Source organism: Leptinotarsa decemlineata, unplaced genomic scaffold (assembly GCF_025532065.1).
Source record: "Leptinotarsa decemlineata unplaced genomic scaffold, Ldec_3_MD MMD2_tig00026347_RagTag_RagTag, whole genome shotgun sequence".
In the NCBI taxonomy this organism is placed as follows: Eukaryota; Metazoa; Arthropoda; class Insecta; order Coleoptera; family Chrysomelidae; genus Leptinotarsa; species Leptinotarsa decemlineata.
In genome coordinates, this window is record NW_027412698.1 from 4,045,011 (window position 1) to 4,057,829 (window position 12,819).

The 12,819-nt window shown below is 32.5% G+C and overlaps 1 long non-coding RNA gene across 1 annotated transcript; it reads left to right on the forward strand.

Annotated features, from left to right (window-relative positions):
* Positions 1-114: 114 nt before the first annotated feature.
* On the forward strand, positions 115-5,364 carry LOC141486191 (uncharacterized). The gene is made up of 3 exons (XR_012467679.1): positions 115-3,375; positions 3,434-3,487; positions 4,968-5,364. It is a non-coding gene; the product is annotated as an uncharacterized lncRNA (long non-coding RNA).
* The last annotated feature ends 7,455 nt before the right edge of the window (positions 5,365-12,819 follow it).

Genomic DNA, 12,819 nt, shown 5'->3' on the forward strand with positions numbered 1-12,819 from the left:
ATTGAAGAAAGCCGAATTGATTTTTAATAAACCTCTTTACATTGGTATGTCAATTTTGGTCATTTCTAAACTTTGTATGTATGACTTCCATTACGATTTCATGTTGCCCACAATTAGACTAGATAGTTGCAAGTTGATGTACACAGACACTTTTATGAATTGAATTGTGATGATGTTTATGAAGATGTAATAAAAAAAATGGAAAGTTCGATACCTCTGGTTATGAGAAAACTAATGAGTACAATGTTCCATTGATGAATAAAAGAGTACCTGGTTTAATGAAAGATGAGACAAATGGTAAAATCATTACACATTTTGCCGGTCTTCATTCAAAGATGCATGCTTTCAAAACTCTCGTTACCCAACAAGATATTGAATGTTTAAAGAAAAAATTGATGAAAAAGGGTGTGAATAAGAAACGAATAGATTTGGAAATCAAAAATTTATGTATTACAAAAAGATTTAAAGGAGTCAAGAAGAATGAAAAATAATATAAATTTTGAGGATTATGTTGCTTGTCTGAAAGAGTTCAAAAACACAAATATATCACAACAAACTATTCGTTCCTATGCCCATAACGTATTCACTATAGAATAATCAAAAATTGATCTCAGTCCTCATGACGACAAACGTAGAATAATTTCCAATTCTTTCAATACACTTTCATGGGAACATTATAGCAATTAGATATAATACTTTTCATTGATAGGCAAAATCATTTCTCCAGACCTCGAATCCATCATTACCTTTGAACCTAACTTTGGAAATTGTGAAAAAATTCAATGACTATAAATGGATGACCATTTCAAAATGTTCAAATAAAGATGATTTTCACATTTCAAACAATATGTTATACAAAAGTACAGTTTCCACATCAAGTGAACAAAGTGCAGTTATCAGTCAATGTGATTGGAAATTAAAATATCCAGAACCTGAATATTGTATATGGTTAACAGATATAGAATTAAAAGTCTCAATTTATATAGATCTTGTTATAAGTTTCTTTTGCATAATATTATTCTAAATTTACATGTGATTAGAGACCATTTTCATTTATTTTATCAAACAGGTCATATCCACTTATAATGCACTGTTTGGAACCTTTGGTGTAGTAATGAATATTACTGTTTAATCTTCCTCTTGAAGATGATCACTTGGTAATCAAAATACGTGTCAAGGTGTTAAAAATAGCAATTTGTAATATTCATGTCATATCCACTCCATTTATCAAAATAGTTCTATGTGGTGTCAAAATCGATTTCAGGAATTTTTGTTCAGACTCAAGCCACGTTATGAATGTAACATGGATACGAATAATTGATTTAATCGTTTCATTGATTATTGTAACGAGGATAGTGATGATTAATGTATCACAGTTATTTATGAAAAATGTATTCTCATTAGTGATGTAAATGACATATTGAAAAATTGAAATAAAAACAGAAAAACAATAATTTTTTATTTCATTCACTTTTAAATTACAATCGATCAAGAGCTAATTTACATAAATGACATCTTGATTGTGATCTTGGTGGACCGTCTGTCAGTATATAAAAATAAACCCCATAAATGGGGGTATAAACTTTTTGTTATTGATGGTGTAAGCGGAAATATATCAGATTTTATTCCCTACCAAGGTTCGAGTACCTTTGATGTTTTGAAGGAAACTACGAATGAAATTACTGTGAACGAGTTTGACTTGGGTGTTGGAGCTGCAACTGTAATTGCTTTAGCAAAATCATTGCATGATCCAAGCAAATCGACTCTATTTTTTGATAACTATTTCGCTAGTCTGCTACTCTTCTTGTATCTCAAGAATGAAATGAAAATAAATAGCCTGGGATCACTACTAGCCAATAGAATTGCTGGTTGCTCGATAGAAACTGGCAAAGTTCTACAGAAATAATAAAGAGGAGGCTATGACTACAAAACCGATAAAGACAAATGCATTATTGTAGTGGAATGGGTTGATAACAGGGCTGTTTTATTAGGCAGTACTCTATATGGCATAAAGCCCATAGACAATGTGAAGAGATACAATAAAAAAACGAGGACAAAAACAGATATCAAGTGTCCAGCAATCGTCAAACAATATAATAAACATATGGGTGATGCTGATACAGCTAATGGTCTCATGGGTCTTTATAAAACACCTCACAAAGCAAAAAGATGGTATTTACCCATATTTGCATATCTTTTAGATGTTATGGTTGTGAACGCATGGCTTCTTTATAGTATGGACTGTGCAGCTTTGAACCAAAAATATATACCTCTCAAACGGTTTAGGTTGGAGGTTGCGATTGGTTTGTCTCGATGCGGAAAGGAAGCCAGAAGAGGTCGACCCAGCTTTGATATTGGAGAACCAATTATACATCGTCTGGTTTCTGACAGACCGGATTCTGCATCAAGGACTGATTCTCATGCTCATTGGCCAATACACACAAGCAAGGGAAGATGCAGGCACTGTGTAAACGGTACAAGCCGCTTGAAGTGCGAAAAATGTGATGCAAGATTATATCTAATTGGCATGAAGAACTCTTTTAAAATATTTCATACAAAAAAATAAAATTATTATATTATGTTAAAATGTGGGAAAAATAAATTCTATGAATATGTATTTCAATCTACTGAAAATCTTAAGCTGTCATGTGCAGAAATGTATACATAATGAATTAGATACGTATGAGGGACAATGCCAATTTAGTGGTCATTGTAAACATATGGTTACAACCTTCAATCTAATAACTACTATCAATATGGATATACTGACACTTTCAAGGAAGTCAGTGAGTTATTTTAAATAATTTTCTGCGATTTGAACATTTTAATACGCTTCTCTACTGTCTTGCCCATTAAGGGATTAACAAAATATTGCAACCATATGGTGTCAAAAACCGATAAATGGTTAAGGAGATCACTCCCAAACTATCTAGGATATTTCAGAGTTTACCGAACATAAAAATAGTCAACAAAACAGTACTTACCATAAAGTCAATACATAGCAAAGTCAAATTCAAGGTCCCATTAATGAACCAGGTGAATGTTGTTTATAGTATTCCGTGTCAATTATGTGATAAGATATATGTTGGCCAAACTTAGCGATCATTAGGTGCTAGAATTACTTGGCACAAAAGTGACTGTAGATTATACCCAGAAAGATGCTCTTTAGCAGACCATGTGAATAAGTTTGATCACCATATGGATTATAACTCAATGAAAGTGTTAACCACTGAATCAAGCTCAGTTAAGAGGTCCTTTCTAGAAATGTCCTACATTTTTGAAAATAACAATTATTAAGTTGTGTGTTAAGTTGGCGTCGAAGTTAAATCAAGTAACATAACTGACAATGTAACGAACTCACCTTGTGCCTCATTGGTAAGTTACACATTTTTCCAAAAATTTTAATATATAAATATATTTTATTTTCCAACAGGGTATCAATAGCGATGATTCCGTAAAGGACCCAGATTATTTGCCTACTGAAGGGGTAAGAAAGCTTTTTGATTATAGTTTAGGTTGTGTAAACAATAATCTGCCGAATCTTATAAATTAAAGAAGGGGTGAAACTATCAAAAGATGTTAATTTTGCCACAGAAGGATCAAATCGGCTATCTATTTCACCGGTCATCAGGTGAATTACCGTTGCACATCACCATCATTCAGTGTTGTGTAGTTTGCTGATTTAATCATTCTGTGACAAAATTTAGGTCATTTTAGCTATCCACATAATTTCTTCAAGTTAGAACCCTCACTTGACTCAAACAGACATTTTAATGAACTAGACTTTGTTTCCTACTTTGCAATTGTTATGAAAGTAATCATGTCATGTGTTAAGAATCACGCGTTAAAAGGTAAGACCTCGTTAATCTTTAGCTCGCACAAGTTTCGACTTTTGAGGGTTGTCGTTTGTAGGGGTGCGACAGCTGGTTAACGGAAAAACAGATTTTTTAAAACAGATGTCACCAAAATTTTTAATACAAAAATTATTTCTGTCTCCCAAATTTTGAATTCGATTTGATCATAATTTATACTGGGTAAAAAGCATTAGCCTAGTATACTTTTGTTTTACTTATTAAAAATATGGCATCTGTAAAAAAAAATTCAATTTACTACAATTTAATGCAACATTCTAAAATATGAGGGTGTTTTTTGACTAGACAAACAGCAACAAAAACCTCGGTTTTTTCAATTTGAATTCAAACTTTCGACCCGACTTCCAAGGCTAGTAAAACCATTGTCAACTGAAGAGGTATTTTCTTGAATACAAGCTCAAAAACGTCTAGGTTTTTTAACATTTCTTTTTGATTGAACTCAAAAGTTTCTTATTAGTGTTAGGAATCACACGTTAAAAGGTAAGACGTCGTTAGTCCTTAGCTCGCATACGTTTCTCAACTTCTAAGAGTTGTGGTTCGTATGGGAGCGACAGCTGAATAACGGAAAAACAGTTTTTTAAAACGGAAGTCAGTTGGCTATGCTTGAAGACTGGCAGTAAACAAATCTAAAGAAATGAACTTTGAACGTTCAAACCAGTCTCGAATATACCTACACAGTAGGTTGAATGGACTGACGCCTATCAGAAAACAACTACTCCTCTGGCTAATACCACGAAGGGCGTTGGATTATATCCGACAGGTGTCAGTGCAGGAATCTTCACAAAAAATTTCCTGCATATGCAATTGGCAATACAACTGAAAGTGTGTCCGTTCCAAAAATGAAGGTAGACTCTTTCAGTTGTATTGCCAGTTGCATATGCAGGAAATTTTCTGTGAAGATTCCTGCACTGACGCCTGTCGGATATAATCCAACGCCCTTCGTGGTATTAGCCAGGGAATTAGTTGTTTTCTGATAGGCGTCAATCCATTCAACCTACTGTGTAGGTATGTTCGAGACTGGCTTGAACGTTTAAAGTTCATTTCTTTAGATTTTAAGTTAAAAAGTCATATATACATATGTATCTGTTTTTTCAGGAACAAGAATCGCCAAATGCATCGTTGATCTCACCTTCAAGTTCTAATGTTAATTCAACGACCGAAGATTCTATTGCTAAGTCATTTAATGGAAATGAAGCGCGCCCTTGTTCTTCCATTAATGCTTATATTGGTGTCTTGGATTCCAATGAGATTAATGCAGATATTGTGATTGCAGCAGATAATGTTGGCAAAAAGAAAAATGTTCGAAAGGTACAGCGAAAAGTTGACTTCTGTTATTACTGCGAAGAAGATGTAAAAAATTTTGGCAGGCACATTTTGAGAAATCATTCCCTAGAAACTGATGTTTTAAGGGTTACTTCACTGGCAGTCAATTCCAAAGAAAGAAAACAATTAATAAGCCAAATTAGAAAAAAGGGTAATTATTTAAAAAACGTTAATGGGTATGTCAAGCCGGTGAGAAGTCCGATTAAAAATAAAGACAGTCTTTTACCAAGTTCTAACTGTTTTGGTTTTTATTCGTCTAAACTTTTGTATAGGCATAGAAAAAAATGTCTCGAAAATTCTAACGAAAATAATGCTCAAGCTGAAGCTCAAAGTTTGCTATCTAACACTAGGAAAAGGAATATTGACAGACAACTCCAAGATCAAGTATTTCCTAGAATGAGGCCAGATAAAATCAGTTTAGAAGCAAAAATGGATAACCTCATATGTGCTTTCGGGGCAAGATATCTGAAGATTCACAGAGAAAAACATTTTATTCAAGTTACGTCAAGAAAAATGAGAGAACTAGCAAAAGTTTTAATTATCATAAAACGGTTGGAACCTTCAGTCAGCAACCTGTTTGAAGCGCTTCAACCAAGGTTTTTTCATTTATTTGTTGAATCCGCTAAAGAAATTGCAGGGTATGATTCTGTCCAAAACCTTTATAAAGCACCGACTTTTGCTATGAATATTTCTACTTCATTAAAACAGTGTTGTGAAATAGCACTCACACTTTATTTGACCACTCAAATTCCATCAACAACAACTGCTAATAAAGAAGTTGATCTTAAAAATATGATCCACCTCTTTAACAGCAATTGGAGGTTCGAAGTCTCCAGTCAAGCAGGTAACGATCTCAACATTAAAAAATGGAATAAAGTCACCATAGTTCCACTTGCAAGTGATCTTAAAAAATTAAAATTATTTCTGATCGAAAAAGCGAAGTCAGCAACGGCGACCTTAAAAACAGACCCAAATAGTAAGGAGGGGTATATGACTTTACTTGAAACAATTTATTGCAGAGTAGTTTTATTGAACAGAAAAACGCCTGGAGAACTTCAACGAATTCCTTTAAATACTTATTTAAATTTTGGTACAAATAATACAAACAACTATGCTGAGTTTGACTCTATTATATCAGATGCTGAAAAAATATTACTGAAAAGTTTTAGAAGGGTAGTGATTAGAGGAAAAAGGGGAAGGGGAGTTGCCGTTTTATTTAGTGAAGATGTCCAAGACAACATAAAAAGCCTTCTGGAAGTGAGATGCAATTTAGTTTGCAAAGAAAATCATTATTTGTTTGGAACACCTGGTTTATTAGGACCTATTACGGGTTACAAAATTTTGGAAAAATATGCTCGTTCAAGTGGAGCAAAAAACCCCTCTGCAATAACTTGTACCAATTTACGAAAGCATTTGGCCACATTATCCCAACTATTTTCACTGAAGGATTCTGAAGTTGACCAACTAGCGACTTTTATGGGCCATACACTTGGAGTACACAAAAATAATTATCGACTGCCAGATGATATACATCAAACGGCAAAATTGTCTAAACTGCTTTTATTAATGGAAGGGGGAAATCTTCGTGAATATAAAGGAAAAACCCTGGACGAAATTGATGTCGGACTTGAAGAGAATTTATTGAAAAACGAGGATGAGAATGATCACATAGATGACAAAGAAGCTGAAGATAGTTATATAAACACTGACATTTTAACAAGTGAAATAATAGTCCCGGTTGGTGCTGACGAAATACAAAATGAGGGCAATAAACTAGAATGTAGCCAAATTAAAAAAATTGAAAAAGGGAAAAAAGAACACTCGTACCATGGACAGCAGAACAAAAGAGCATAGTAAAAAAATTTTTTGCAGAACATATTAAAAACGAAAAACCACCAAAACAGTCAGAATGTCAATACTTGATTCAACAAAATGGCGATTTATTAGCGAACAAAGATTGGAAAAAAGCAAGGTTTTTATTCAAAATATTTATTATAAAAACAAATCTGAATACCTAGTTCTCGCGTTTTATTTACAAAATGAATTTAAAATTGTTTATTTTAGCAATTCAAAGCAATTTCTTTCGATTAAAAGTATTTTTTAAATATTAGTAACTTTGTTATTACAGAAAAATTGTGGTAAATTTTATGTCTTATATTTTATATACTGAATTTTATTTAATGTTATCTACCCTGAAGAGATATTTATTTCATTTATTACTCAAAAACCCTTTTTGTTCCTTTGTTGGAAAGGGTTGGATTTTATTTTCATATGCATTATCAAATACTCTTTACCTATATTTCGTTTAGTATTTACAATCAATCTTCAACTATCATTGTTCCTGTCGAAATAGCAGAGCAACTTTATTTTTCAAACATTTGAATGTATTTTAGTGATTGTTTGTTTCGATAAATTGCTTGATTTTATTTATCTGTCACAGAATTTAATAGGAAATATATATATATATATATATATATATATATATATATATATATATATATATATATATATACCACAACCTCGGAAACTATGAATTTTGAATGCAGGAGGTAATTATATGTGATATATGGGACACTATAAAAAGGCGGCATGGTATTATCAATGTAATATTTAGATTATCACATCCTAATACTTCAGACTTGATATTTTTTAAAGTAATAATAACGAAATTTCTGTTTACTTTCAAAAATGTGAAAATGCGGTGCATTATTAATAATGATTTGTTGCTCTACTCATGGTAGCCTATCCAGGAAGAAACCAACACCCTTGGGTGGAAGGTTTTCTTCAGGCAAGGCCATGAACCCCGATAGAATCATAGATTCAGGTAACCAGGTGAATGTTTCAATTATCAAATCAGCATAAATATAAATGTGGAATCCTCTACGAATTGGTATTGGACATTACTTGTTGGGTATTGTAACTATTTGGTGTTGTTGAAAAATTCTGGTTAATTTGTGAAATATGGATGATAAATCGAGAAGTGAAATCGCAGAGGAGAGAAACATCAAGAAGAGAAAATTTGAGGCTAAGTTTTTGTTGAATTTCGAAAATAAGTTTTCATATGGATCGTGTTATTTTGAAATGAGAATTATTAATCACTGTCGACACTGAATAGGCTACCATCTGACGAATGTTGATTTCCTTAGGTGATTGCTATTATAATCGATTTGTATCAAAACTCAACGGAGAATTTTTGCGAAATTTACATTTGTCATTCAGTTCACAAAAATCAATTTTATACATATTCAATATATATGCCCTACCAAGCTAAGTCTTGTATTGATAGGTATACTAAATAATTTAAAAAAATTCAGTAAAATTTTCATTGATTCAATAAGTTTTTCGGTAGTACTGGGAAATTTCGATGAATAGTTCATATTTGAATTGGAAGGAGTATGTACAGAGGTTAGTTTTTATTTATTTCTACATGTATCGACTGTATGAGTGGATTGTTAAGTTTTTCATGAAAAATAAAACTTCATTTACATTTTCAATACCACTTGGTTATTATCGAAAATGTGAAAATCATAACGAGTTGAAGACAAGGAATAATTTTCTCAAAACTTTCGTGAAAAAAAATATCGAATAGTTAATTCAGGTTGGAATGGTGTTTCGTAAAAAAATACGCACTTGACATAAGACATTCCTAGTAAAGGTTTGATGAGTATGTCATGTATCGAAAATTGTATAGTTTATCAGCATGTAATGATATTTAATACATTATTTTACCTAGGAATGAATTTAGTGGAGGACCCTGAGTGTTCGGTAAACAAAAAAAAAACAAATCCACCCTGGGCTGAATTGCCACATTTGGTCCTGACGAAAATTTTCAGTTTTTTGAATAGGAAAGATGGATTCAACGCATCCGCCACTTGCAGGCATTGGAGAAGTAACTATTTTCAACCCAGGTGAGGGAATTTTAATATTATGATTACTCTTGGTGAATCTTCTTTCATATCATAGTGACAGCTCAATTTAAAAATCTCAGGATATTCCAAGGCGTTCCTTGTAAGAAAAGCATAAAAAATTATTTGCAAACTTTTTCTGCTTTAGCCTTTTGAATGCTCGTCTCGCACTTTCGACATGAAAACCATATAGTCCATTGAAATGTTACATTTTTTAGGCCTCAGCGTGCGGTTTTCACATGATGCAATTTTTTTTATATGTAGATAGGGTTAGCATAAGACTGAGTTTAAGTTTGTGGGGTCGCAACCCCTGTCCCCCGGAAAAAGTGGTGCAAAAGGTTTTCGCACTCTATCTCGTAAACTAGCAGCCCTACAGAAAATTTGTGAGACATTATTTGTAGCAAATTGAATTTTCTACAACTCAATTTATATTTTACAATAAAATGATATCAGAGCACTCTCATAGGGGGTTTCTCAACCAATATTTCCACTACAAACCTGTTTAATTTCAATTCTGTATTTTACAGTGCTCCAAATCTGACCGGGTTCTCAAATACTGATAAGAAAACGATAAAAACGAACCATCACGCTTACTTTTCAATTTTATAATTTTTTCATTTATATAATTCATCACTTCCTTAACATTCCTATGTTATTATTAATTCATGAAAAAATAATGTTGCCTACTCTGAAAAACGCAACCCCAAATGTAACTTTCCAATGGACTAATATGGAAGTGCAAAACTAATGTCACTTTTTGCTCTGACTATACTTGAGGCGGTGCTAGAGCTACCGGACTGAGTCATGGCCGGTGGGAGAAATCGTACATACATACTTATTGTCCGGCAGTTATATATCGTACTTGTACTACATCGCATGAATGGGCGGGCAAATATTCCCGCTAAGCTGCCAATATCCAATATATCCAAAATATACCGATAGGAATCCTATTTTGTGCAGATGTCAATTTTTACAAATGAAAATAGAATAATAGAATTTATCCGTGCCATGCATATATAAATAGTGTTCGCATACGTTAATGGGATGAATAGTATATAAATTAAGATCAAAGTAAAACAATATATAGTCAAATAAATATTGTTGTATAAAAAAATATCTATTATTAGACAGGCAACAAATTTGTTGATGAGTCGAAATAATTAAAATATTCTTCGAATGTGTAAATACATCCTGTAAAGACTATTCTTAATTTTTTCTTAAAAGTATTCATACTCATGTAAAACATTTCAAAGATATATATGTGGAAAGAAATTCATCTGAGATTTTCGAGATGAATGAGATAAAATATGACATTCAAAAAAATTTGGAAAAAGATCGCGAATTAGTGAGCGATTTCAGATTTTCGATTTTTCAAAAATTGAGCAGATTTCATTGTTTGTTTCTCCCACACCGATTTTCAACTCCCTACATTGAACTATTCGACAATATTTCTATAATTGGCGTCATAGTTCCGCCATAATGAATTTGTAGAAAATGGCTCCTACGCGACCATTTTGAATGAAAATGGCCACATGTGTTATATAATCGAGTAGAGAAGATAATTTTATATTTGATCAAATCGTCAAAAAATATACAGGGTATCACTTCTTGACTTGGGTTCATTTCCGGTTGACTCTGTATGTATTTTCAAGAGCTTCATCTTCAAAAATATCGACTTCGATAAGCCAATATAAAATTATATATTTCATTGATAAATTTTTAATTTCAATTACATTTCATAATGCTTTCCCATTATCAAAATATATATATAATTTTATATTGGTTTCCCCACAACAAAACATTTTTAAAATCCAGAATGGATTACTTCTCAAGTTGGTACCATTATTTTCAACATGACACTTGACTTGACACATTATATAGCCAGTTGTCCTTCATTCATATCACATATCGACCTAACCACATGGCCTCAATCTCTAACATGTATTCTGTTAGTTATTACGCTAGTTAGTTTTATACAAATCAAATCTTACAAATGTACTATGTGCTCGTTTTTCGATACTTCCTGTTACCTGACGAGTTAGTAGTCATTAACAATTTTTCTAAATTCATAACCTCAAAATAAAAAAAGTCACAAAAAAACTTTCTTTTCAATTAGATTACTCACTTTCAGATGAGCACTGATGATGACGAAAGTCGAAAGCGCTTTGCGATGAGAATTCATAATTATACACTTCTATACAAAACTCTTCAATTGATTTATTTTTAAATTGATTTTTTAGTACTGCCATATTTTCATGTATATACTCATGTTCACTTACAATTCATGCTGGTTCTGAAATAGGTTGAATTGTGGGAAAGCTGCCTATTTTTAGAATGATACCAAATTATCGACTTGGTTTAGTGATTCCGGAGAAATACTTGTATACTATTTAACCAAATTTCGAAATACTATTCTATTCTGTCCTGCATCTATATCTATTCTATTTCTTTATTGGCTGATATAGATTCACTCACTTTCATTTTAACTTTCATTGCACTATATGTATACCGGGTGTCAACGAATCTATTAGACAAGTCATAACTTCTAGACTATTAGGTGTATCAAAACGAGATATGGTACAGATAGATGGTATACGGAAATTGCTTGTCAAAAAATGGTCGCCATTTGAAAAATAATAGTTAGACACGAAAATTGTATTTTGTAAACTTGTCTCATTCATATTCAACACACTAGTCACTAAAACTCCACTATGGCAATTTTCTGATATCACCTGAGGTCCATAGATTAGTTTACGTCCGATCATGGCCACCTAGATGCAATTTCAAAAGTGACTCTGAAAAAATCAAGTAGGCTGAAAAACTTCCGAAAATGTCAGTTTCTGATCCAGAATTGTCTCAAAAATCCAAAAATGTTACAATATACAGGGTGTTCCATTTAAAAATTCAGAACTGGAGCCATTTCCGCTGAAACCGGAAGTGACCGGAAAGTGAAAAATATGTGAAAACATTCCTCTCCACATACCATTCAACTATACCAAATCTCATTTCAATTCTCCTAATAGTCTAGAAATTATGACTTGTCTAATAGATTCGTTGACACCCGGTATATTATTTTTCTACAGTGTGTCATTAGGCTTGGAGCACCCTCAGTTTGGATATTTAAAGGACGGAACAGTATTTTTTCTAGCAATCTGTTTTTTTTCAAAATTATCTATATTATATCGTGAAATTGAAGTTTTTTAATATTTCTGAAAGTTTTTGTGATTGGTGATCTTTAACTGAATTGTTATTTTATAATAACGGTGTGGATATTTACTCGAACGAGTAACCTTTCATATTTCCGGTGAGATTTTTCCACTTCATATTACTTTTTAATATTCAGCCACATCTCGCGGTGTTCAGTCGAGAGTAAAAAGTAATGATTGTTCAATAAAAATAAATTGGTATTGACCTCAAACTTTCGAACCGTGAATTAAATTCGAAACCAAAAGGAGAAACCCCAAGAAATCAGGAATAAAAATTCTGAAAAGCCAATAGTTGCGAATCAAATCCATTCACAGAATGAAATCAAGAGCAGCTCATTTTTTTCACATACCGATTTATATTGTTTTATATTTGTCAATGGTTGACTCCTGAGCCCAATAACAAAGCATCGCATTCCAACACCAAACAGCGCTTTTTTGAGGTACCATAGGTCTCATCAGCTGAACTACAAATGCGATATTGGACTCAACTCTGATTATTGAATTACCTACATT